We start from the raw sequence: 22,130 nt of genomic DNA on the forward strand, positions 1-22,130 counted from the left end.
CTCTTTCTCTCTCTCTCTGTATCATATCTATCTATCATCTATCTATCATCTATCTATCATCTATCTATCTATCATCTATCTATCTATCTATCTATCTATCTATCTATCTATCTATCTATCTATCTATCATCTATCTATCTATCTATCTATCTATCTATCTATCTATCTAACTAACTATCTATATCTATCTATCTATCTATCTATCTATCATCTATCTATCTATCTATCATCTATCTATCTATCATCTATCATCTATCTATATCTATCTATCATCTATCATCTATCATCTATCATCTATCATCTATCATCTATCTATCATCATCATCTATCTATCTATCTATCTATCTATCTATCTATCTATCTATCTATCTATCTATTATCTATCTACAGTATATCTATCTGTATATGTCTGTTGCTTCACAGAAATGTTGCTCCACCCCCTCGATCAATTTGGTTGTCCTTTTCTGAACCTTTTTCCAATATGCTTTACAAAGTTAAGTGACAATAACTTACAGTACCTTGTACACAGTACAGTGGTACCTCGGGTTATATATGCTTCAGGTTACATACGTTTCAGGTTACAGACTCCGCTAACCTAGAAATAGTACCTCAGGTTAAGAACTTTGCTTCAGGATGAGAACAGAAATTGTGCAGCAGCGGTGCAGCGGCAGCAGGAGGCCCCATTAGCTAAAGTGGTGCTTCAGGTTAAGAACAGACCTCCAGAACAAATTAAGTTCTTAACCCGAGGTACAACTGTATTATCCCAAATGTGTTGCACCACATACCGGGATAACGGCATTATGATATCAGCAGTTTTATTTTCAATTCCTTTCCTAATTCCCCCTAGCATGGATATTCTGCTTGGCTGAGCATGCTCTTTTGGTTAATCACCACCCTAAGCTTTTAAAACTAACCAATAGCTGGCTGCTGTAGAGTCAACCGGCACAGCCTGCTGTAATGGTGTGGGTGTCAACAAGTGCGTCCCTCTTTTATTCCCCGATTTTTCACCCTGCAAAGAGGCAGGAAGCAGGGATGCAGGTGGCCCCTTGCTATTGCAAGGGCCGGGCCCATGACCTCCTTGCCGCCCTCACTCCAAATGTAAGAGGGAACGGATGTGGGGGCGGTCGCTGTGATGGCCCTTTTATGGCTGTTTTAAAGCTCAACAGGCCGGAGAGATTTAATCATCACAGCTTGTGAGATGGGATGAAACGCAATAAGCATCTGTGGCTTTTAGGAGGAGTATCATTGGAGAAGGAAAGCAGAGCCTAGACCTGGGCTGTCCCAATGAAATCTCTCAGGAGTGGGCAGAGCCTAATGGGATGCCTCGTTTTGTGGGGAGACACAAGAGTCTCTGAAAAGCTCAAAACGGGAAAGGGAAATCCTGCAATCCTTTCACCACTTTGGCACTACTCCCGTGTTTTTATTTCTTTAATTTTCCTTTGCAATAGGGAAGAAGAAGAATAACAGATAATATTAGTGAGAGTGATTGCTAAAACAAAGCAACAGTAGCAATCCATTGCCAGTTGATACTGAGAAGAAGAATATTCCACCAATCCTGTTTTAAGCATGCACATTAATATCAGCGGTCCAATGAGGTGAATCTCCACAACCTCTTCCATCTGCACTTAGAAATACAGGAAGCTGCCTTATCACAAGTCAGGCTATCAGCATATCTAGTTTAGTGCTGCTGATTTTGGCTAGCAGTGTCTCTCCCTTGAGCCCCTCTTTCACCTGCTGTTAGGCATTCAGTTCTCTTGATGTGGCATTTGATGCTGGTAGGTTAGTGAAAACAAGACCTTCTTGCTTAATTTGTTACATTTATCTACCAACTTTTCCTCCAAGGAGCTCAAGGTGGTGTTCATGGTTCTCTACTCCTCATTTTTATCCTCACAAGAACCCCGTGAGGTAAGTTAGGCTGAGAGGCAGTGACTAGTCTGCCAGGTCCTGGTCCAACACACTAACCATTAAGCCACCCTGGCTTTAAAGAGTCAAGCCATTGGTCCACCCAACTCAGTATTGTCTACGCTGGTGGACAGCAGCTCTACCTGGAGATGCTGGGGCTTGTACTTCGATCTTCTCCAAGCAGGGCAGCAATTCTCCTACTGCACTATAGCACTATACTTTCTCTAAAAATAAAACAAGAGTCTAGCCTCCATGGTTCTGAATAAAGGACTGATTTAAATTAGGATGTAAGGAACTGCCTCATATGGAATTGGTCCATTGGTCCATGTAGCTCAGTCTTGTTGACACTGGTTGGCAGAAGCTCTTTGGGATTTCAGAGACCTCAGGCCTTCTGCATGCAAGGCATGTGCTCTGCCACCAAGCTATAGCTGCTCAGTCAAATATAATTCCTCAGCAGCATCAGCCTTAGCAGAAAGAACAGATACAGGAGGCCTGAGGACCTACAAGCCCAAGTAGATGTGATGTAAACAGCGCCTTATGTCATCATCAATGTTTACCTTCTGGCACAGGATGATGATGATAATAATAATAATAATAATAATAATAATAATAATAATAATAATTTATTCATACCCTGCCCATCTGGCTGGGCTTCCCCAGCCACTCTGGGCAGCTTCCAACAAAATATTAAAATACAGTAATGCATCAAACATTAAAAGCTTCCCTAAACAGGGCTGCCTTCAGCTGTCTTCTAAAAGTCAGGTAGTTGTTGTTCTCTTTGACATCTGGTGGGAGGGTGTTCCACAGGGTGGGTGCCACTGCTGAGAAGGCCCTCTGCCTGGTTCCCTGTAACTTGGCTTCTCGCAGGGAGGGAACCACCAGAAGGCCCTCGGTGCTGGACCTCAGTGTCCAGGTAGAATGATGGGGGTGGAGACTCTCCTTCAGATATACTAGACCAAGGCTGTTTAGGGCTTTAAAGGTCAGCACCAACACATTGAATTGTGCTCAGAAGCGTATATTTTGATAGGACCACTTTGAATTCTGTCATGGAAGAAAGGTGGGATACTAATGTAAGAAAAGCAAAAAGATAATTCATAGGATCCTAGAATTGTAGCACTGGATGGGACCCCTAGGGCCATCTAGCCCAACCCTGTGCAATGAAAGAAACATACCTAAATAATCCATGGCAGATGGCCATCCAACCTCTGTTTAAAAGCCTCCCATGAATTCAGAAGGTGGGATAGCACACTTTGCAAACACGTGAAGAGGACTGCTTTGTGTGTTCACAAAGGCTGTGCAATCCCCAACCTCCCCTTTTTTCCTTATTATTTTCCATTAATTAATTAATAAGAAAAGGCACTGCGTTGTAAAATTATCAAAGTGAGGCATCTGGGCTGACATTCTCATGGATGGTATGAAGAGTTTGTGTAGCTCTTACCTAAGTTTCTGGGTGGCCAAAGGTTCATGAGCTTCCTTCCAAATCACCACTCTGAAACCATGCCAAATCCCCACACTTCCTAAAAAAGCCACCCTTGGCAGATGTGTCCTGTAAGTGCAGGAAGGTGAGAAACTTGTCTACCATGTGTTCGACAGGGTGTCAATTTCCTTGAAAAAGAAGAAGAAGCTAAGTCTCTTTTACTTTTGAAGAAATCAGTGTGGAAAGATTTTTCTTCAAATGTAAAATAAACAAATAAACAAAAAAGCTAGAGTTACCTGGGAATTCTTTAGTTCCCCATAAACCAAAGAATCATAGAATTGTAGAGTTGGAAGGGACCCCAAGGGTCATCTAGTCCAACCCCCAGCAATGCAGGAATCACAGCTAAAGAATCTCTGATGGATGGCAATCCAACATCTGCTTAAAAATGAAGGAGAGTCCACCAGCTTCGAGGGAGTCGAACAGATCTTAACATTAGGAAGTTCTTCCTAATGTTTTGTGCTAACCAATTAAAGTGCAGGTAACTCCTCTCATGAAGAAGGGTCATAGTTCAGCAGCAGAGCACCAGCTTTGCATGCAGAAGGTCCCAAGTTCATACGTCTGGCGGTTCCCTCACTGCGAGAAGTGAGGTTACAGGGAACCAGGCAGAGGGTCTTCTCGGTAGTGGCGCCTGCCCTGTGGAACGCCCTCCCATGAGATGTCAAGGAAATAAGCAGCTATCCTACTTTTAAAAGACTCCTGAAGGCAGCCCTGCTTAGGGAAGTTTTTAATGTTTAATGCTGCATTGTGTTTTTAATATTCGGTTGGGAGCCGCCCAGAGTGGCTGGGGAAACCTAGCCAGATGAGTGGGGTAAAAATAATAAATTATTATTATTATTATTATTATTGCCTTGACTTTTTCAGGTAGAACTGGGAAGTATTTCCTCTCTGACACAGAGAAGAGCTGCTGCCAGTCAGTGTAGACAATACTGAGCTAGCTGGATCAATGGTCCGAGTCGGTATAAGGCAGCTTCCTATTTGCATCAGTCCTTTATTCTCAACCATGGGGACTGGAATCTTGCCATCTTTTTGGTAGGGGAAGGGCCATAGCTCATTGACAGAGCAGTTGCTCTGCATGCAGAAAACAGGTGCATTGTCAAGTACAGGAGTTCCCCTCTCTCTTCTGGTGGCTCACCGATAAGAATTAACAAGCATATGGTAGATTTATAGTCCTTTTATTTCAGCATTATGTTACAAGCACAAACAGGCAACCCTCCGCAAGGATATCAGTTGCCTACTCTGACTCCTCCTCACTTCCGCAACAAGAAGCACGCCAATAGGAAGTCCCTCCCCCCCGCATCTCCTTTGTTCTCTGACATGCTTGGACCTCCGAGTTTGGGGGGGAGGGAGGGGGTTCCCCCCACTCTTGATTGATGTGTCACCCAGCTGCTCCCTCCCTTCTGGTTGCTTAGCTACTATCTCATAGCTGGGTAGCTCCTCGCTCAACTGTGGAGCTTCTCTGTCTGCCTGTCTCTCTGTTTCTGAAAATGCTGGACTTGGGGTAGGCAGGCGAATATTCCCCCTCCTCTTCTGTTAGGAGCTGATCTTCCTGCAATTGCATTCCCCAATCTTCCAATCCAGACCAGCCCCTGACATGCATCCTGTTATAAGTTGTGGTGTATGTACAGGAATTCAGGTTTTCATATTGCATTTTTGGGAGACTCTGGGCAAATTTAAATAACAAAAAGAAATCTATTTCTTTCTTTTCTTTTTTTAAAATAATCTTATCATTTTTATTTTTATTTTTATAGGGGAAGGGCCATAGCTCATTGGCACAGCAGCTGCTTTGAATGCAGATCTTCTGCCAGTGAAGAAAACGTCTGGAAAATGGGAGGATATATTTCAGTAGGCAGGTTTAACACCACTGAAAAACCAGTGTAGTTGTATCAAATGTCACAATTGCATGAGTGGATGGCAAATCCGAGTAGGGTATAGTGCAGTCTAGTTAAGTTTTGAAAACTGGAAATAGAGGGTATCCTGTGATATCTCTGGAGACATTCATAATAATTACGAAGCAAATAATGCATTTATCAAATGTGATCCTTGATTGTAATTAAGTTCTAAGCAGTGTTGTGCAAGGAATGTGAGTCCCTTGATTGAGCTGAATGTAATTGGAGCTGTAAATACCATCATAATGTTATTTATTAGTTTTGGAACATACATCCCTATGCTTGAAACAAAATAAAATAAATGAACATGTCACATCCAAAACATTATACAAATGGAATAAAGAGGAGGCACCATTACAATAAAAATGAGTCAACGCAGTGGGAAAATTCCTCTATAAAAAGGGAGGGGGGAAGGTTTCAGAGAAAACAATCCATTTGTAAGATTTAGTGGGCATTCCATACATCTATGCGGAAAGGTGAAGGTGCTACAACTGAAAAGGCCTTACACTTTAGGGAGGGACCCAGCATGTATCCCTGGCACACAGAGTGCAGACCATGAGATTAACATGAGACAACAGTGTGATGCAATAGCAAAAACCGCTTATGCAATTCCAGGCTACATCAACAGTTGTAGTGTGTCCAGATTAAGGGACGTAATAGTACCACTCAATTCTGCCTTGGTCAGACCCCACCTGGAGTCTTGTGTCCGGTTCTGGGCATCCCAGTCTAAGAAGGCTATTGATAAGCTAGAAGGTGTGCAGAGGAGGGTCACCAAGATGATGAAAGGCATGGAGGCCAAGCTTTCTGGGGAATGGTTGAGGCAGCTGGGGATATTTAGTCTGGACAAGAGAAGATGGAGGGGTGAATATTGGAAGGGCTATCACATGGAATATGAAGCAAACATGTTTTCCGCTGCTGCAGAAGGTAGGACCCAAACCAATGGGTTCAAATAACCAGAAAGAAGAGTCTGATGAAACATTAGGAAGAACTTTACAGTGGTAATAATTGTTTGACTGTGGAATTTCCTCCCTTGAGAGGCAGTGGACTCTCCTTCCGTGTAGGTTTTCAAACAGAGGTTGGATAGCCGTCTGTCAGGAATTCTTGAGGTGTGATTCCTGCATTGCAGGGAGTTGGGCCAGATGACCTGTGGGGTTCCTTTCAAACTCTACAGTTCTATAATTCTAGGAAACTCTAAAGTAGGTGAGCCTGACTCCATCCTAGAAGTCCTCTCAACAAGTGGCTGCCCTTTGTTTGCAGAATGCGACCCCGGTTTTCAAACCCATCCTGGGCAAAGCTTCCACTGTCATCTTTCCTCTCATCCATCTCCTGCAAGTCCCTGGAAAGCCAAGACTCCAGTTTCATCTGCTGAGCTGCCACACGGGAGAGCGTTTGATTTGTGTGGCCTTGTGCATTCCTTTAGCTTTCAAGCATCCAGCTCTGGGCATGTCCTTCTGATGGAGATTACCAGATATTTCATCCCTCCCAGTAGAGGAAGGGAGACCAGTTAATCACAGACTCATAGTGCTTGTAGGGGGAGCTTGTAGGCCATCTCTTCCACCACCTTACCTTATGCAGGAGAGCCAAACCACCCCCAGCAAACAACTCTCCAGCCTCTGTTTGAAGCAGAGACAGGTGCCCTTTGAGACAGGTAGAGTGGAAGTCAAGGAGAGCAACAGTATGGGGACTCGGAATCAGTGACAGCCAAGTACATGCAGGTACTGCTATGCAAGGTTTTTAAATTTTCATGTTATGGCGTATATAATAGAGAGGACAGTTAAAACAACAGATGACAATTAAAACACAAAACATGAAACTATAAAATAGGTACACAGAATGAGTACACTTGTACACAGGTTATAATAGCAAAATCCAAGTAAAGAAATATTATCGTTACCTGATGATTTAAGTATAGGCCTGGATTTGCCAGGCTTTCGACAAGGGTTGTCTCGAAAATGATGCTTCTGCTCTATATTTAATGAAGGAATGCCAAATCATTTAAAAGGTGTCTGGAGGCTCTACTCCTTGCTGACATCTCAAATTATGCATAATTTTCTCCATTATAGCTATATGCCAGAGTGAGCGGTGCCAAGCATCCCGTGTGAGATTTGGGGTTGCTTTTCCATTGTGTTGCAATTAGCATTGGAGTTGCCAAGAACATTTATAAGACTGATTCTTTTGACAATATATCTACACTGGTATCATAAAAAAACATATTCAGAAACATTAATTTGGGGCAAAATTTCACAATGCATACTATTGATGCTCAAAGAGAGAAGGTGAAGATGTATCAATGGCAAGGATGGCACAGAAGGCTGTCTGGCTTGGCATCTGGCTTCCTGAAAATTTGTGGACCTTTACCGATGCCCAGTGATGTCAGCCTCTGGCTCCGGCTCAGATGATCACCCCAAGAGTGCCTGTTTGCTGACTTTTCTAAGACTGCTGCTTCCCACAAAGCCCTTTGAAGGTGATCCACGCTTTGTAAACAAGCATCTGGCCACAACCCTGCTGTGCTTCTTTTTGTGATGGAAACAATCAGCTATAAATAAACCTCTAGCTTCTGCCCAGATCTGGTGTGGAGGGGGCAAAGAACTGGAGCAAGGAAATGTGGATGTCATCTGCCTCTCAAGGCATTCCATCCTGTCAGTTGCACTTTCAAATTTCCATGGGGTGGCTTAACTTTCAAGAGAGAAGGACTATCAGAAGCACATTAGGCCAGTCGTTCAACATCTGCATTGGCACTGACCTCTGAACATGGAGGATAGAAGAATTGGAAGCCACTGATGAACTCTTTACTGCCAACCTAGCAGTTCGAAAGCACCTCCGGGTGCAAGTAGATAAATAGGGACCGCTTACCAGCGGGAAGGTAAACGGCGTTTCCGTGTGCGGCTCTGGCTCTGGCTCTGGCCAGAGCAGCGATGTCACGCTGGCCACGTGACCCGGAAGTGTCTCCGGACAGCGCTGGCCCCTGGCCTCTTAAGTGAGATGGGCGCACAACCCCAGAGTCTGTCAAGACTGGCCCGTACGGGCAGGGGTACCTTTACCTTTACCTTAATTTCCTGTTAAAGCAATCTAAGCCTCTAGCCATCTTGTGGCACTGCGTTCCCATTTAGTAAATCAACACTGTGTGAAGATGGCCCAAATTCAGCTTCAGGAACTGGGATTTAGGTAGGTTGGCATTTAAATGTGAATTGAGCCAAATTTCTCATCTGTCTCTGCTCCTCAGTAAGATCAGGGGTTGGCAGGGTTGGGGAAGGGTGTCAGTGACCTGACAGCTGTGACAATATGTGTACATGCACAAGGTCTGGAATTAATTTCACCAGATTCTCCTGGTGGAACCAGGACTAAGAAGAAGAAGAAGAAGAAGAAGAGGAGGAGGAGGAGTTTGGATTTGATATCCCGCTTTATCACTACCCTAAGGAGTCTCAAAGCGGCTAACAATCTCCTTTCCCTTCCTCCCCCACAACAAACACTCTGTGAGGTGAGTGAGGCTGAGAGACTTCAAAGAAGTCAAAGAAGTGTGACTAGCCCAAGGTCACCCAGCAGCTGCATGTAGAGGAGCAGGGAATCAAACCTGGTTCACCAGATTACGAGTCCACTGCTCTTAACCACTACACCACACTGGCTCTGTGCAACATGAGGAAGATGTTGGAGGCAATTATGCTTCTGAATACCAGTTGCTGGAAGCTGCAGTGTGTGTGTGTGGGAGTGCTCTTGTGTTCAGGTTTCCCAGTGGCATCTGAGTGGCCACCATGACAACAGGTCATGGTGGACTAGGAGCCACGTGCCAGGAGGAATGGCAAAGGAACGGAATGTGGAGAAAATAACTTCATCCTTAGACATGTGTGAAATGCAACTTTGTCACCGGGAAAACTTTTAATGCCCGATTTGTTCCCTGCCGTTTGACATCTCTGCCATCTGCTGAGACTAAAAGTCCGCTTTGCACGATCCTGTTTCCTCCACCCACAAAGGGTTTTTTCTGGGAGCACTGCAGGGCTGTATGGGGAATGGTGGCGGTTGGCAGCAACGTTGCCAGCCTCCTGTAACATGATTACACTTTCAAGAGTATAAATAATTATTAATAAACCATAAAGAGCATGGACTCTGTTAGAAAAAGCAGCAGCTAACAGATGGTCCGTAGTTAACCATAAAATTATTTTCATTTGAAGAGACTGGGTGATGTAACAGCCTGTGAGATCCTAGGACCTTTTTTTAAAAACAGGAGCAGAAGGCATGCAGGGTTTAAAACTTTTATGAACGCGGCCCCATCTGGCTATGCTTTTGATGATACAATTTAGCCCTTTCTGGTTGATGGAGGAGAAAACTGGGAAGAAACCATGCTAGAGGAGACCTCCTCTTTGATACAAGGTTTTAATTTATGGCAGTTCATCAAAGCTTTGGCCTAATATGCCCCCAAGAGACCTCTGGATCATCCTTTGTGGTCTCCAAATGTGAGGAAGAAGGTACTCCTCTCAAGTTATCCCTTGTGAATGTTGATATCAGTGTTATTAAAATAGTCAGCAACAGCACACTCATATGCATATCTGCTCCTATGCAAACCCTGCAGAGTTCAATAGGGCTTACTCCCAGGAAAGTTCATAATGCACTTTCCCAATCACCACTTTCCAAAATTCTCTTTACGATTGGAAGAGAATTTCATTCAGTTTGCATCCTTCAGGGAATTCTTCAGATTTCACAGGTCTTTCACAGGTCTTTGAATTTTGTGACATGGGGGGAAATGTACCAAAATGCATATGACATTGTATATTTTAATAATGAAATAGGTTTAGAAATATGTTCATTGGGATAAAATCCACATTTAAATATTTGTTTTGGAGAAAATATATTGATTGTTTGCACAGACATTTTGCAGGAGGGAAAAAATACAGATGGAAATTGAAATGGGCCAGAGTAGACTTATGCATAAATACTTGTGAGATAGACATAGAATGGAAATAGGTGGCTTCACCCATTCCTGCTTCTGATAGTTGCCTCATTTTCAGGGTGCAGGGTTTGGGGGGTGCATTATTATTGCAGAGTGGACGTGGGTGCTGAATATGTTCTTCCTTCAAGTAAAAAAGGTAAAAGGTAAAGGACCCCTGGACAGTTAAGTCCAGTCAAAGGTGACTATGGGGTTGCGGTGCTCATCTCGCTTTCAGGCCGAGGGAACTGGCATTTGTCCGTAGACAGCTTTCCGGGTCCTGTGGCTAGCATGACTAAACCGCTTCTGGTGCAACAGAACACCGTGACAGAAACCAGAGCACATGGAAATGCCATTTACCTTCCCGCCGCAACAGTACCTATTTATCTACTTGCACTGGCATGCTTTTGAACTGCTAGGTTGGCAGGAGCTGGGACAGAGGAATGGGAGCTCACCCCATCATGGGGATTCAAACCGCTGACCTTCTGATCGGCAAGCCCAAGTGGCTCAGAGGTTTAGACCACAGTGCCACCCGCTAACCCCCTTCAAGTAAACACTTCTCCAGGACTCTCCATCCTCTATGAATGTTCTGGCTCCCACTGGATTAAGGACTCAGACTCAGATTAGTGCTCAATGCATGAAGGTCTGACAGAAGCCTACAGTTGTGGGACTTACATGTGTACCCCTGACCCCCTACACACCTTTAACCCTCCTGTGTTTCAGCAACCACAAATAAGGCCTTTCTCTCTTAAGGTTCTTCAGAGACGGAAAAATAGTGTGGGTGGCAATCACTTCACAATTTATTATTTATTGCATTTATATCCTACATTTCTTCCAAGAAGCTCAAGGTGGTGTATATAGTTCTCTTCCTCCCTATTTCATCATCACAACAACCCTGTGAAGTATGTTAGGCTGAAAGACCGTGATTGGCCCAAGCCCATCCAATGTGTTTCATGGATGAACAAGGATTTAATGTCCTTGTATAGCACTCTAACCACTGAAAAAGGTAGTTTTGGCCTATCAAATACCAGCATGTGGCTCCCAGGAGATTTTATATGAGGAACATGAAAAAAATTGCCCATTCCTGGCTTACAGATACAGAGTTGTAGCCAGCTAAGTCCTACTCTGAGTAGACCCATTGAACTTAATTGGCCAAAAGTAATCATTAATTTCAGTAGGTTTACTCTGAGTAGAACTAATATTGGATGCAACACCCAGTTCTACAGAAATACTCCTCGTCTCAGCTTCTGCTCCCTGAGAAGCAAGAGAGCAAATTAATTCTCTCTAATTGGAGCTTCACTGAAGTATTCAGAAATAAGGAATGAAGCTGGTATGAGCGATTCATCCTAGTTAAAATGGAGCCGTGGAATAAGAAAAAAAAGAAACATAGAAGGCAACAGAGGCCAATAGAGTTTAAGTAGACATTTCAAGGATAAAGATTAATATAAACTATCAGCAGGGAGGCTGTTGCAAGATACAAACAAGCTGTTAAGGTGGAGAATTTAAGGATTCCTACAAATTAGTAATGCAAGGAAGGATAATTAAAGGGGGGGGGGAAGCAGCTGTTTGCTTGGAGAAAAAAAATATTTTCATGGCCACCGACAGAATTGACTGTGCAAAAATAAAGCAAAAAAAAAAAAAAAATGAAACAAGGAGGAGTGAAAGGCTAAGAACACAACCATCTTTTCAAAGTGGAGATATTAGTGGAAAGGAAACATGGAAACAGAGATAGAAGTGAGAGACTTGGGACAGAGTAGAAACAGCCACAGCATATGTGGGAGACCAAGATGATAAAGGATCTGTAAACCAAGCCTTTTGAGAAATGGTTGAGGGAGTTGAAGAGGAGACTGAGATGTGATATGATAGACATCTTCAAATATCTGAAGGGCTGTCATATGGAAGATGGAGCAAGTTTGTTTTCTGCTGCTCTGGAGGGGAGAACCTGAACAGATGGATTCAAATGACAAAAATGGAAATTCTGACTCAACACTAGGAATTACTTTCTAAGGGAGTGTAAGAGCTGTTTGACAATGGAATAGACTTCCCCAGAGGGTTCTGGACTCTCCTTCATTGGAGGTTTTTAAACAGAGGCTGAATGGCCATCTGCCAGAGATTCTTTAGCTGTAATTCCTGCATTGCAGAGGGCTGGACTAAATTCCTCTCGGGCGTACCTTTCAACTCTTCAGTTCTATGATTCCAGGATACCCATAGCTATTTCCATCGCCAAGAAATGGCAACAGCCCAGATGAGGTGGTGTAAGCAGGCTTAGGGCTGTCCTAGCAAGCTTTCTATTGGAGTAATGTTAGGATCCTGGACAAGACCTAGGGTGCTGGTCAGTGTTTAAGAGCAAGGCTTTCAGGACCATGGACAGCAGAGCTTAAGGTAAGAACAGGAGAGAGGTTGCTTCAGTATTGACTTGTTGCAACTGCCAGAGCCTTTTCATCTGGCCTGGTAGGATCAGACTGAAGCTCTGTATGGGAAATATGAGGAAGAGGTGTTGTGATCACAAGGAGATTGTAGCATTTCAACAGATTGTCTCTTTGGGACTTATGCAGGGCAACTGTATTAACCTGAAATTGCTTAGCTAATAATAGAATAAGAATGTAAGAAGAGCCCTACTGGATCAGCCCCATGGCCCATTTAGTCCATCCTGTTCTCACAGTGGCCAACCAGATGCCTGTCGGAAGCCCCCAAGTAGGGCATGACTGCAAGAGCACTCTGCCCACCTGCAATTTCCAAGAACATTCAGAGGTGTACTCCCTTTGACAGTGAAGGTAGAACTCAGCCATTGTGGCTAGTACTCATTGAGAGCCTTGTTCCCCACAATTTTGGCTAATCCTTTTAGGCTGCATCCTTAAAAGAGGTTATTGTGTGTAGAAATGTATGATGTCATGGGAAAGGGGTGTGGTCTTCTGGTAAGACCACAGTCATAAGGGTGATGGGTTTCCTTTAAAGGCCATCACAATAAGGCACTGGACAGCTGCCCAGGCATCATTGACGTAGGAGGTCACCATAGGAGTAATGAGCTATCTCCCTTGGCTACTGGCCAGTCTTTTGAAGTCACCAGTCAGGAGAGTGGAAAAGTTTGGTGGCATCATCTTGATTAGCCTTTGGCTAATTAAACAATCTATGGCATTTCAAACTGTGAGGGAGGGTGGTTATCCTTTTTTGTTACTAGGTAATGTATTTTGTGTTACAGTGGTACCTCTGGTTGCGAACGAGATCTGTTCCAGACCCCCGTTCACAACATGAGCAGAATGCAACCCGTGTCTGTGGACTGCAATTTGCCGCTTCTGCGCATGCGCATGATGTCATTTTGCACGTCTGCAGAAGCACGTGCGGTGAAACCTGGAAGTAACCCTTTCTGGTACTTCCGGGTCGCCGTGGGATGCAACCTGAAAACGTGCAAACGTAACAAGAGGTATGACTGTATTATATTGTAAACTGCCCTGTTATCTTCAGATGTCATTATTCAATAAACAAGAAGAAGAAGAAGAAGAAGAAGAAGAAGAAGAAGAAGAAGAAGAAGAAGAAGAAGTATATAAACCTAGTAGTGCCCTTGCTTAATCCTAGATCAGATTACAAAACATGAAAAAGCAAGATATATGTGTAATAGCTATGGTAGACTTCAACTACCCTGATACCTGTTGGAACTCAAACTCTGCCCATAATGTAAAATCCAACTAATTCTAGGGCACTGCAGCTATGAAGTCCTAAAGAGGCAAGAGGTGGGTGGGGTAGATGCTGGATTTGGGTGTTGTGCAGGGCGCCACTAAAAGTTGAGATGCCAAGGTCCGCCACTGTGATAAGTCATGTGCAAATATACTTACAATTTCAGTATCACTGTACACCAGTTGCTTAGTGCATCTTTACCCTGCAATCTTATACAAATCTATTCAGAAATAAGTCCCATTGAGTTCAGTGAAACTTACTCACAGGTATGTGCATACAGCCATAAATAGTATATATATATATATTTCATTGGATCAGAGACTACATATGCTAGATTGGGATATATAGGTGTGTATATAGCCACAATTGAACTTGGGTGATTTTTTAAATAAATTGCTTCTTGTTTACAAGTGAGGTTGTTTTCCTAATTTTCAGCCAACGACCCTCTATCTTAAAGCTGGGCTGTCATTTCATTAAAGGACTTGGTGATTTATCTCACAGTCTCTCTTGTGCATAAGCACACACTAATGTCCATATGGCTTGGAAACTGCTGATGCGATGCCGAGGAGCTGTTTATATGCCGGAGTCGAGGTACTTAATTAAAAAGGGGCAACTTCTGGGATCTCTTGGGAAATTTATGCTCGCATAGGGAACAAGAGCAAGGCTGACATTGTGCTTGAATCCCACTGGGAGCCATTTTCACTGGTCACCCTCAGTCGAAAAGCGAGGCAATGAATCATAAGGGATGGAGGCAATATTTATCTAGGTTCATCCTGAAGTCTTCAGGCAGGCTACAACTGATGCTTGAGGAATTCAATATTTGAGAATTTAGGAAAACAGGAAGCTGCCTTATACAGGGTTGTTGTGGAGTTTAAATGGGGAGGGGGAGAACCATGTATGCCACTTTGAGCTCCTCAGAGAAAAAGATGGGGTAGAAATGCAATAAATAAAGACAGAATCCAGTACTGCATTCGGGATTGTACAGGATTCCTTCAAGTAGAGGCCATTTTTGTTTAACATCACATGCCTAATTTCCAAACTTGATTCAGGTAGGTAGCCGTGTTGATCTGACACAGTTGAAATAAATAAAAAAATTGTCCAGTAGCATCTTAGAGACCAACTAAGTTTGTTCTGGGTATAAGCCAGGCATAGGCAAACTTGGCCTCTTGATGTTTTGGGACTACAACTCCCATCATCCCTGACCACTGGCCATGTTAGCTAGGGATGATGGGAGTTGTAGTCCCAAAACATCTGGAGGGCCGAATTTGCCTATGATTGGTATAAGCTTTCGTGTGCATGCACACTTCTTCAGATACCTTATCTTATACCAGAAAGCTTATACCCAGAACAAACTTTGTTGGTCTCTAAGGTGCTACTGGACCATTTTTTAATTTTTTAATTTATTTCCAAACTTGAGTGAACTTCAAAGAATAGGGGGGTGGGGTAGCATAGAAACTGAAAAGAAAGGAAAATTGCTCTCACCCTTTCCCCCTGCAAGCTCTCTTCATCTGCCCGTCTCACACACAGCCTTTACCTTCAGTTTTATGGTTTGGTGCTTCAGGTGTTTATGATCAAGATTACTTTGCTCAAACTGCAGACTTTAGATCAATAAATTCTGGAGAGACAATGGCTCTAAAGGGCACCCTTTTCACAAAATTCTCATTCTATCTCTCTCTTTTCCTTCTTTCTGTATTTAAACAATGGAAAAAAATCAAGTGTCACCAGGGCTTGTTGAAAATTGGTCACACAATGCCCTTCCCACTTGATGGGAATGTTTCTTTCCAAAATGTCGTTGAGTCCAAGAAATGGCCTGTTTTCCTTTGGGCACACAGTGGGCGACTGCTTCTCTTGGCATGATGAGATGGGACCCAAATCCAGCTATGCAAAATAGCTAAAATCTGTGGTTGCAACAAGGAAGTGTAATATCTATAGTGATGGGGAGCACTATAGTTCAAATCCCCCTGCTCACAAATAAAGCTCACCTGTTGATTTTGTCTCAGTTATTTCCCTCCTTCCTAACCAAAACTCACAAAGTTGTTGTCAAGCTAAATGGGGGAACCAGTGCTTTTTTCTGAGGGGACGCAGGAGTATGCATATCTCTAAACATTTTGTGAATCTAAGTTTGGCCTCACTGAGGGGCAGTATTACAATATGAGTAGGAAAATGAGAGTAGTCCCTAAACATTTTTTTTTTTGAAAAAAAAGCACTGGGAGGAACCATGTATGTCACATTGAGCTCTAGGATAAATATTCAAAATTCCAGAGTTGCTCAACAGTTAATCCCTATTATCTGGGTACCCTGGAAGTGGGAGCACTGGGAAGGAAACAATGCTGGAAGAAGCAGTAACAAGTTACCAGTCTCTGTAGCCACAGCAGGCACTGTGATTCTCTAGTGGTTTGACTCCACCCCTGGAAGCAAATTCTATTGCCTCTTGAGACAGTCAGATCCTAACAACAATTTGATAATCAGATAATGCTAATATTCTTTACCTGGACTTTTGTTATTTTAACCCATGCGCAACTATACTTATTCTACATGCCTGTTTTAATAGCGTTGTTTCCCAACTTTTAATTTTCACCTGTTGCTATAACTGTTCTCTCAGTTTTATGTACATTATAAAATGAAATAAAATCTTCCCTTTTACACTGTCCCTCTTTCTGCCACACTCTCACACACAGTGCACACTCTCTCTTGCTCATATATGCAGACACTCCCCCGCCCCCATGTCTCACACAGATCGAGTGGCACACAAGTGCTAAGGTCCTACAGAAAGGTCAATGGCCTTTGAAGGCAGTTCAGAAACTGCAGCTACTACAGAACTCGGCAGCCAAGGAAGAGGACATCTGAACGTAACAGCACCAATCCTGGCCCAACGGCATTGGCTGCCAGTGAATTTCTGGGATCAATCCAAAGTGCTGGTTTTGACCTATAAAGTCATATGCAGCTTAGGACCCCGATACCGCAGGCTCCTGGGCCCTGGATTCATCACTGCAGTCTCTTCTTCATGTGCCCCCTTCATGGGATGGTGGCAGCACAAGAATGGGCTTTTTCATTGGTGGCTCCCTGGTTGTGGCATGTTGTCCACAGTGAAGTGTGCTTGGCATCATCATTACCAATTTTAGGTGCAAGAGAAGATGTTCCTGCTTACTCAAGCATCTGGTTTCTCACTGAGATAGAAGTCTGATGGTGCCTTAACCTGTCCTGGTGTTCATCTTTTAGCAGGCAGAGGAAGGATTTGCCCTTTTAGCAAAGTGCAGGTTATTTTTTCTAAGTTGTTTTAAACTTTAGATGTGATATATATATATGTGTGTGTGTGTGTGTGTGTGTGTGTGTGTATACACACAATTGCAAGTCACTTTGAGACATTTTATGTAGTAATGAATAAACATTGCTATTTTTCTTATTTATATTACTATTAGTGACAGCAACAGCTAAATCATCTAATTAGCACTGAAACAAAACTTAGAAAAAAGAATCATCTGCGTACAATTTGCTACCTTTGGTTTTCCCCGGAAAGGTCTTTGACCCTTGTTGGTATTGAAAGACACTTTGAAATGTTTTATGCAGTGAGCGCCATATTATTATTAGTAGTAGCATTAGTATTAAAAACAACAGTTAAACAATATCATTAGCAATGAAACAAAATATTTAAAGAACAATCTGTACGTTTTGCTACCTTCCACTTTCCCTGAAAGAGTCTTTGACCCTTGTGGGTGGTAGAAGAGATCTATCATACAACATGCTTGCCTGTGCTCCTAAGTCCTCCTTGTCACTGCGGAGGAGGGATGGCCACAGCCTCCCCGCCCCCCGTGGTATTGATGTTTATCGCTCCGTGCTACATTTATTTCCAATTATGATTCATTTCAGTCCAATTAAGCACCAGCTAGACTTCGGTGTAGTTATCCAGTCCAATACTCTTAATTAGTTTGCGAAGTATTAAAAGTCAATTTTAATTATTTCCAATGGGTTTCAATGAAATCTCAATTAGGCGTCTTATCTGTCTGTTATAACCAATTGCTCTCCATTTGGCCCTCCAAATGCAGATTGTGTCTGTTGGTTTTGCCACTGAATCACCATTTCTAATACGCCGTTTAAGTTAGCTATGTTGTTGAGTGGGAGGGAGAATTACTTTCCTAATAGTGAAATGGGATTCCAGGAAGTCCATTCATTTTACTCAAAAGACATGCTTCGTTTTCAATGAAAGCAGACGGGGTGCCAATTCTCTTTCCCCACAACTGGACAGGAGCCACCGCTAAGCTGATTTGCATGCCGTAATCCATTTTTAAGCAAGAAACATTCCTGGCCATATACACACATTTGGACCTGAAGACTTGCTGCAGTGAAGGAAATAAATGAATGCTGCTGAGTGGGGAATTGACCCTTCAGTGTGGCAGCACCTACTCTTTGGAATTACCTCCAGGGCTTGCACCACTGGACTTCATGATCCAGTTGGTCCTTCCTTGTCTGTAGGGTCCTCCAAGACTGGTTATATCCCAACATGTCATTGACTCAAAGATAGTTCACTGGTTGTGGATTTATACTGGACTGTCGACACATCATTTTTGCTTTGTTAGTTATGTGATGCTTCCCCATGGTTTATTTCATTATTGCCATTTGGAGGGGCGCTATTATGCTGCAGCAGAACAAAAGCTGGACATTTGGTTATGTGCTAGAAAACCCACCCACATTCTAATGCTCCTTGCTCCTAATACACACATTTTTATATGCAATTTTTTACGGTGTTGTCAGGGAATGGTCTGAAGACGAGGACTAGGGAATGCATTCTATGGCAGGCCAGCTTCTCTCTGATGGAGAGCTGGAGGGGGAAAGAGTCACCCCCCCCATGTCCACAGCATGTTCAGTAGCAGAGAGAGAGAGAGAGAGAGAGAGAGAGAGAGAGAGAGAGAGAGAGAGAAGCTGAACAACTTAGGGAGGAGTTACCCAGTTATGAGATAATGACAAGGGAGCCAGAAGGGAGCGGGCAGCTAGTCGAGACATCACTTGAGAGTGTGGGTGACCCCCCCCCCCATGGACTCAGAAGTCTGAATGTATCAGAGAGCAAAGGAGACAGAGAGAGGGAGGAACTTCCCATTGCCGCCTTAATTGCTGCAAAAGTTGGAAGGAGGGTTTAGAGTAGCCAACTACCCTCCTTGCAGAGAGCTGTATATTTGTGATTGCAACATGATGCTGTAATAAAAGGACTATAAATATATCAAATGCTCGTTAATTCTTATCTGTGAAGTTACCAAAGGGAGAGGAGGACTCTCCATGCCTGACAGGTGTAGTATACAGTATTTGCAAGCAATTTTCTTTCTTTCTTTCTTTCTTTCTTTCTTTCTTTCTTTCTTTCTTTCTTTCTTCTTCTTCTCCTCCTCCTCCTCCTCCTCCTCCTCCTCCTCCTCCTCCTCCTCCTCCTCCTCCTCTTCTTCTTCTTCTTCTTCTTCTTCTTCTTCTTCTTCTTCTTCTCTAATATATTCCCACTTTCCTATACAGTGGTACCTCTGGTTACATACGCTTCAGGTTACAGACTCCGCTAACCCAGAAATATTACCTCGGGTTAAGAACTTTGCTTCAGGATGAGAACAGAAATCATGCTCCGGTGGCACAGCAGCAGCAGGAGGCCCCATTAGCTAAAGTGGTGCTTCAGGTTAAGAACAGTTTCAGGTTAAGAACAGACCTCCGAAACGAATTAAGTTCTTAACCCGAGGTACCACTGTACTATACATATTTTTGTACACATTTCCAAAATTTGGAGAAGTAGGAATTTCCAAGAAGAGCTGCAGTTTGCTTTGCACGTTGCTCGGGGAAGTCACATTAAAACTTGAACTGATCTGAATTCATTCCCCCATCTCTATTCACTTTTTGTTAGGGTACCAAAGGCCCCTGTAGTCCTCAGTGTGGTCCACAAAGTGGCCATCCAGATGACTTTGGGAAGGATGTCCAAAAACAGGGACATGAGCATGATAGCATCCCTCAGTAACATCTATTTCTAGGATGAGGAAAAGCCCCACTTCCAGCTCTGGGGGGCTATTGAGAACAGTTCAGCTCTGGATGATCCTTTGTGATATCATTCTGATTAGGCCTCTGATTCCCAGCTTTGCTGCTTTAGCCAAGACAGCAGCTGGTGATTTATGGCTTTGATTATTACGGCCACCCGGGTATCTTTCCTGTTATTAATGCCATTGCCATCCTCGTAACTCCGGCCTGCCTGCAAAGTGATGGATTGATCTGTAGGCTGTTTGGCAGGGATCATGGGGGGTTCTGAGGGCTGTGTGCATTGTGTGCCCACCACGAAACAGCGGGAGGAATCCGGCAATCGATAATCCCTGAGGCTGCTCGGTGTCACTCAGGGATGGTCTGCAAATGATGGCAAGAAATATGGGATGTCGATGCTGATTGTGGCTCGGCATCTGCGCCGCCCTCACTGTGTGTCCATAAGATTGTGCAACCTCCCTAGTTATTGCCGGTGAATCACAGCTCATCTCTGCGGACCTGCACTTTGAATAATATGGGAAAGCCGGCATCCTGCCATGGTGGCATCACTATTCATTAGCGTGATCCTTTGGAGCCCCCCTAAAAATGTCAAAAGGAGCCATAAAAGTGATTTGAGCCCTGACTATGTGCTTGGTGTAAGACACCTTGCAGCCGCATGATGCTTGACAAGTCAAAGGGGCTGCTTTTGGTTGATGACTTCCTTAAAGAGGTTGTAAATAAGCTCAAGGTAGGGAGATAGTACTACCAAGGCCGTCTCCCCAGAGCCTGGATTGGTAGCTGATACTTCATTGAGTGTTTTAGCCTGGCTGGGGTATGTCCTTGAGCTCTTGATATGACTTCTTGTTTGCATGGATGGGGGACAGAGAGATGCATGCAGAAACCAGCTTGCCTTACCAAGATAAAATTTACATGAGTAAACTCTGGCCCTGTGCACCACTGGTATATGGCCTCTGGAACATTGCCCAGAATGGAATGTGGCCCTCCAACAATGGCTTACATGAAGGCCTTCACTATGGTGGTGTGTATGTCTTAGAGCCATTGCACACAAACTCTACTAGGGAAATTAGTTCATGGTTTCATGATAGCTTGAGAACTTCCCTCTTTTGTTGGTTTTTGGAAATTTGGTTAAAGAATAAAAGGAGAATTCCCTGGATGCCTTGATTTAGATTTCAGGCAAGTACTCTTTGGTGAGAGAACCCCAGCAGAGATTTAAAATCACAAAACATGCAACAAGGTTAAGCATGGAAATACAGATTGTTAGACCTTTCAAATATCCCCTTCTACGAGCTACCCACGTGCCCCTACCAAAGTTAAAAATGGTTGACTTACAGCCTCCTCAAAGATCAGAGTCATATGCTTTTCCATATGGCAGTGAGAAAAGACAGGCAGTGCAATTTAGTTTCAAAAGTGGTAAGAGTTTCTAAATTATTTGTATAGAATTTACACATTGATGGCCTGCTAAAGCCACGTGGTACAAGCTTGGAGCATTCAGCTTAGACATTCTTACATGGTGGGGAAAGAAAAAGAACAAAGAGTTTGGTAACCCTTCCTTCCAAGGCTGTGACCTAGCTAAGCCCGAAAGGACAGCTTACTCTATGATCTTAACCCCTCTATGCATTAATTAAACACGTTGGTTATATGAGGCTGGATCTATCCCACATTTTTGAGAGAAGCCACAATTGGAATTTTTTTATAGCATACCCAGGGAAGGAAAATTGACAGGCTAGGCAAAGGCCAAATGAAATTACTTCAGGGTCTTGATCTGGACTTTAATCCAACAGTTGGTTATCCCTGAAACTGATGATTAAATTGTTTTCCTGATGTATGCAGTTCTCCAGTTGCAGGAGGGAGACAAGTTGGGGGCCCATAATTAAATCCATAAGCTCACCCTCTGGCCTTCGGCAGTATCAGCCATCCTCCTTCTTGCTGAGTTCAACAAAGGCAACACTAAGCCCAAGGAGGAGGAAGCTGGCAACCCGTACTACTTGCTGTACTCATTAGTAAGAAGGCAGGCAGGCAGAGGCTGGCAGAGAGCAAAGCAATGTTGGTGGGGCAGTGCCCCCATTTGGCCCAAGGGACCAGCCTCCATTGACACATAGAACAGTACCTTCCAAATACATGCTCAGAAAGAGTAACACTTGCAAAAAACAATGACCCTCGCCCAATGAGTGCATTTTTCTCAGTTAATGTAAATAATATCAATCTGTGCCTCCTGCTTTGCTACTCAATTGGAAGCAGCGGGAAGCTGGGACATGGCAGTGGAAATCCATTATGTAATTCA

General features: G+C 43.5%; 1 protein-coding gene across 1 annotated transcript in view; it reads right to left on the reverse strand.

Annotated features, from left to right (window-relative positions):
* Nucleotides 1-19,435, reverse strand: part of ZNF362 (zinc finger protein 362) — a 210,759-nt gene extending 191,324 nt beyond the window's left edge. Inside the window, exon 1 of the mRNA XM_079987066.1 lies at nucleotides 19,355-19,435. The gene's annotated coding sequence lies outside the window, so the exon portion shown is untranslated. The remainder of the gene's footprint in view (nucleotides 1-19,354) is intronic.
* Nucleotides 19,436-22,130: the final 2,695 nt, after the last annotated feature.

Source organism: Podarcis cretensis (genome assembly GCF_951804945.1).
Source record: "Podarcis cretensis genome assembly, chromosome: 8".
NCBI classification, from domain to species: Eukaryota; Metazoa; Chordata; class Lepidosauria; order Squamata; family Lacertidae; genus Podarcis; species Podarcis cretensis.